Source organism: Nelumbo lutea, chromosome 1 (assembly GCF_056320005.1).
Source record: "Nelumbo lutea isolate HS-2025 chromosome 1, American lotus-T2T, whole genome shotgun sequence".
NCBI classification, from domain to species: Eukaryota; Viridiplantae; Streptophyta; class Magnoliopsida; order Proteales; family Nelumbonaceae; genus Nelumbo; species Nelumbo lutea.
In genome coordinates, this window is record NC_142684.1 from 208,957,188 (window position 1) to 208,963,287 (window position 6,100).

The window sequence follows — 6,100 nt, forward strand, 5'->3', positions numbered from 1 at the left end:
AATATAGGATATGTTCGTTTGATACACGTAAAATAAGAATTGACCCATTTGGATTCCTTGCCTAAGCATCATCTGAGGAACCATTTATTCTCTCCTAGTGGGGGCTTTGATATGCAATTTAAGCCAAGTTTTAAACTTTTGATTATTTTCATATCAAATCAATTTAATATGTAGTAGGGAACATCCAGTCGCATATTTGGAAATATCTTATAAATTTTGCATATGTATAAAAGATATTCCCGATGTATTGCTGTGTGCGTAGAGTTTTTATTTGTAGGAGATCTAAATTCGTCTCAAATCTGGACAAATAACAAAGGTTATGTTAAGTTAACAGCCAGCATTAAAACTTTTACCAATCTCATATGGCCATAAATGATAAGGATAATGATGATGTGGAAGGAATAGTGAGGACAGACCTAATTCATACAATACAACAAATCAAGATAATAACTAGTAATAATAGTATTGCAAATATAATTAATTATATGTAAGTGACTGATTAATAAACAGCTGTATTGATGTATCTAATGTTACAATTTTAAGCTTGTGGGCGTGGTAAACTGATGTAAGCATTTGTAATAAGTTAATTATATGGGGAATTCATAGCCAGGGAATGCAGAGGATGTCACAATTTTTTTTGTTAGAATCTTATTTCAGAATGAACCTTTCTTTAATTTGTTTATATTAGTCAAATCAGGGCATAAGATTTCTTTGTTTTGGCCTTTTTCTTGTTCCTATTTATACTAGGAAGAAAAAACAAAGGTGAGTGAGGGAGGATTGATTGATTGTTTATGAAGTTAGAAATATTATTAGAATAGTATTACCTACCAAGTTTATGACGAAACATGTGAAAGATAGTTGGAATTGGAATTTGAATTAAAATTAGAATCAAAATGGTTTATTCTTACAGTCTGTTTGATTCAGATAGAAATGGGAATTGGAATTAGAATCAGGAAGAATAAGATTTCATTCCCAACGAAATGGCAGAAAATAGTCATTCCCCCAAATAGGAGAATGCCATTTCAGCAGGAATGGGAATAGAATTCCAATTCTGTCCAACCAAATGATTAGAATTGAAATATCCTTTCGATTTCAATTCCAGACCCCTATTCACACAAACCTAACGGGGCCTCATTATTTCAGATGTATTTTGACGGAAAAGATGGCTAGATTCTTGAGAAAATATATAGTAGGAAAATTTTGCGGGGGATGCGGTTCATATCTCTTTCTTTGATGTCCCTTTCTCTATTTCCAGGGAAAACGTGGCCAATGAAATCTGTGGCTGGCTCCAGTTCTCATATCCATGTCAATCGTATATTCCATGATAGAATAAGAAAAAGCTTAACTCATCATATGAGATATGAGGTTCCCTCATTCTTGTTATATGGATGAATTAAGGGCCCGTTTGTTTGCAGTCGGAATTGAAATCTGAATCAGAATGGTTCATTCCTATAATATATTTAGTTCAGATAGGAATGAAAATTGAAACCAGATAGAATTTCATTCTCAAGGGAGGGGTAGAAAATGGCTATTCCCTCAAATGGGGGAATGCCATTTCAGCAGAAATGGGAATAGGATTTCGATCACGTCCAATCAAATAGTTGAAAACGGAATAATCTATTTTGATCCTGATTCCAGACTCCTGTCCCTGCAAACCAAACAGGGCCTGAATACTATTTCTTTCAGTGAACCTAGTTTTTTAAGTAAGGTTGTGAGAGATATTCACAAATTCAGATATGGAGGATGAATGGTCTAAATCTCTTGCCAAGTGAGTGATTCCCTCATTCTTGATAATATGTGGCATTATTATTGATTAAACATCTCCTTCCTGACACTCTAACTAATAGGGATGTCAATGGATTAGGTCTGGTTCAGGATAAACTGTAACTAATTAATAATCGGGACAAAACCATAGACCCAGTATCGTCCTGATTAATAATGGGGTCTGACCCAATTAAACCTGACTATACTAACATATATAATAATTTTTGTTAATAGTAACTTAATTAATTTTTGATAATATTACTTTAATAAATATTACAATAAAATAGTGAATTATTTATATCAAAGTTATCCTTTTAGACATAAAATATAATAAAGTTACAAAAAAAAACTAGAAAACCTTTATACAGTGCTCTAGTCCTGAATTGGTTCAGAACAATAAGGTTTAAAGTATAGATACACCTCTGTGTATTAGTATTTTAATTGATATATTTCTTATTTTTTTTAATTTATTCCTTTTTAAATTGTAGATTTAAGCAAGATTCAAAATATTGGTCCATATCCGAGCCTTCCTGACACGCCCCTACAGGGAATGCTTTGGGTCGGCGAGTGGTTCAATGGGTAGACCGGTCCCTCTGAATCAAATTGAAAAAAATAAAAAAAACAGTACCGATGCAGGCCGATACACCCTACCGATGTATCATCTTGTATTTTTATTTTAAACTTTGGATTTAAGTATAATTATATATAGATTATTTAATATAAAAAAGGTTTTGTAAAAACACTTGGAAACATGTGCATCGGGTTCAAAGATATGATACGATGCCCATACTTCGAACCTTGCGGGACAAAGAAGAATCAGAACCGGGCCAATTTTAATCGGGACAAAACGATAAAACCAGAACCAATGTAATCGCTTTAGTAAGAAGTTTGCATTGCCAAAAATTGTTAAAGCTCATTCGGGAGGGCTTTGGCTTTGATTGAGCTGCTTTTACTGAACTGATGTGGAGAAGCTATTAAAACAGCTTCACCAGAAAAGTCGTGTTTTTTTTTTTCAACTTTGCAAGGACAGAAAACTGCTTTGTGAAAGCACTCCCAAACAGGTACTCAATATTGGAGCAGTAAATCACAAGTTCGTAAAATTATATTGGTGGTCCAACAAAGTGGTCACACCACTTGTCACATTATTTTTCTCTCAACTACCTACAACGACCATCAGTGATCGGTAATGGATACCCAATTATAGCCCAATTGGTGCACTGGACTGTTATTATTTCTGTAAGAAAAAAAAAAAAAACATACAAATACGAAGATATTTCTAATACACGAGCAGGGGTTGATATCATGAAAAATCTTTAAATAAGCTGAACCCCCAATTTGGAGAAGATGTCCAGCTTAATTTGAAGAATATGTTTAAATAAAATGGAAGTTCGGAACATCTTGATGCTCTAAACTCCATGGTCCAAGGTATCTCTAAGTTCTTTTATCAACCAGTTGCTACTTTGGAGAAATATCCTGTTAAAACTAAGGAATATTAACCAGACAATAGTAAAACCAGAGGTTGAGAGGAAACTGGTTGATGATTTAATCAAACCCTGACTTTGACAGAAATAGAATGTTTAAATGTATTTAACTTTTCTCTTTTTAATTTTAATATTTTTTGCTATATTTTTTATTTTAACTAGGGATCTGCTTGGTTTATTAAGATTGAGATACATTCAAATGGGTCCCTTTACTGAAAAAAGACAAAAATAGGTATGGCCAACTGATTTTTTTTATTTTTTATTTTTGGTAAGAAAGGCCAAACTGACTGGGGCTAATTGAGACCACTTCCAGTATTGTTTCTTTGCTGGTCTGAATTTTGGTTAAATGACTTAAATCCAAATTGTTGGTGGTACAACTTTTCTTGGAATGAGTATCAAGTGGTCAAGTATCCAAATGATACCTCCTGTGGATTTATTGGCAAGGTCTGGTATGGGAATCTGCCAATATCCGAGACAGGTGTAATCTGTCTTTTGGACGTTTCCATTTTCGGGTTTCAACTGCTTGGGAACGATGTAGTAATAGTGAACCCCCTTGAATTTGCCACGTGTTTACTTTCTCAGTCCACGTTGGCCATTTGTTTTGCTTATTTGTTACGTGGCAAGAGCTTTTAGGCCAAAATTTGCCCTACGAATCTACGATAAAGGATATAAGAATGTTGAACTTGTTAAACAGTTTTGTATGTCCTTAGCTTCAATCTGATCTGATGTAGTTTTGACATTTAGTGTAAATAAATAAAGTGCATGTTTGATTTATGTTGTTTGGTATGATTCTATATAAGACCCTAAAACTAGACACTTATTGAGACTCGTGTCAGTTTTAAATGTTCACAGCCACTGGATAAGTCTGGGGAGATTTATCCTGCCAAGGCTGATACTGATGTGCCACCAAGTGTTGGGATGGCCCGTCTCGGCCACCAGGGTAAGACCCAATGCACATGCAGTATGAGATTACTCGAATTCTTGAACCGGACCAGATTTCCAGTATTGCCCTGGACCTTAGAGATAGATGGGCAAAACTGGAAATTTACACCTGACCCCTAGACTCGATTATGATACTTCACTAGATGTCGGATTGGGCTGTCTTTGATATGCCAATCAGTGAGATCCTTAGCGAGGGTCAAAACCAGGGCATGTTGGGGCAGTCTGAGAATTCATCTGAGTGGGTGATCATAGTGACAGGATCAGGCCCTTTGTCGGACAAAGGTAATGATCGGGAGTGCACTATCTTTGATGGAAACCAAACTGCCGGTAGTTGATTTCAATCGTTGGAATTTTGTTTTTGCAAAATTTATACATATGATATATATTTAAGTATGTTTTCAAAATGTTTGCAAATGGTTTTAATTCTCGGAATCCATGTGAATAGAGAGTGCATCACTGTTCCTTGCAGCCGAGGGAGAGGTCCTCTCTTGTCGGGCAGTGCTTGATCATTATGGGTTGAGAGGTTAATTGTAAGGCCATTTAGGATAATACCTGATGGGCTAATCTTGCACCTGCCCACAGTCCTTGGGTTTTTATAAGATGGCTTGGCCCAGGGACCACTTAGTGTAAGTGTTGGGCCCATAGGGTCCATGTGATGGGCTTAGGGGTTCACCGGGCTTCTTAGTGAATTCGGCTAGGCCTTGTAATAAAGGTTGGGCTGAACCCATGTGGTTGGTGTGTAGATCAATGCTTGGGTCCCATGCCATACAAAGAAGCCCAACTAGGGAGCAAATTGGAAACCAATTGAGCATTGATTATTAAATGGGCCAAAAGCCCATTTCGGACTAGGCTGATATGATCACCCACTTAAGGGGCGGATCTGAGATTAAGGTTAGCAAAAGAATTGGGCATTTAACCTAATCCACTCCAAGAGACCAAATTCAAAACATATTTGAATGTGGTAATCTCCTGATAAGATCGGGAGTAAGCTAACATAATCTACAGATAGGATTAAGATCATCCCCTATCCAGATACTGATCTGGATTGTATAACTCCTAATGGGATTAGAAGATTTCTTAATCAAGAAGAAAAATGAGAAATCCCAAGAGGATTAACAGAATTCGAACTTAGGATTTGGCAAGAAACTTTTTGCGAATTGAGATAGGATCTCATACACTCCAGAGAGAAGAGAAGCAACCTTCACCATCTTCATCTCAGGAGTTCTCCTCCAGCCGCCACCATTCTCTGAAAAGATTCGATCTTTGAAGAAAAGAAATCAAGAAATCAGTTCTTGACATCAGTTTTATAGAAAGAGCTGAAAAGATTCGGTGCTCAGAGTTTCCAGAAGATTCTTGTGAAGGATTCAGTGTGTAGGACGCACTCTGTTGGTTCCGTTCCACATATTGTTGCGTCATCTTCACCAGGAGTGAATCTTGGTGTCCTCTTTGGGCGTGAACACCAACTTTGGGAGATACTGCTTCTCCGGATCAGGTATAATTCCTCCATTGTGTTTTGGTTCAGATTTGATTCGATTATGGTTCAAGTAGGATCGTTGAATATTGTATTCTAAATTTAGAGAATATGATTCTCAATTGGAAGAAGGTAGGAAATTTTTTTAAATTCGCCCACCCATTCCGCAACCTTTATGGCGTCCATACGATGGATCCTACCATTCTTTTAGAACTTTCTTGTAACTATTTTTATTTTTGATATAAACAAATAATGGATTGCATTCGATGGTCGAGCCATACATAGAAGAATTCCAAATGACTCCCGAGTACGAAATCATTATTGGAGGGTCCAAAGTTTCATTTGAAGTCTTTGTTATAAATTAAAAACTGAGACCCATTCTTCTTTTTTTTTTTTGGTGATAAACTGAGAAGCATTTCATTAAGAAACAGAGAAGAGAGAT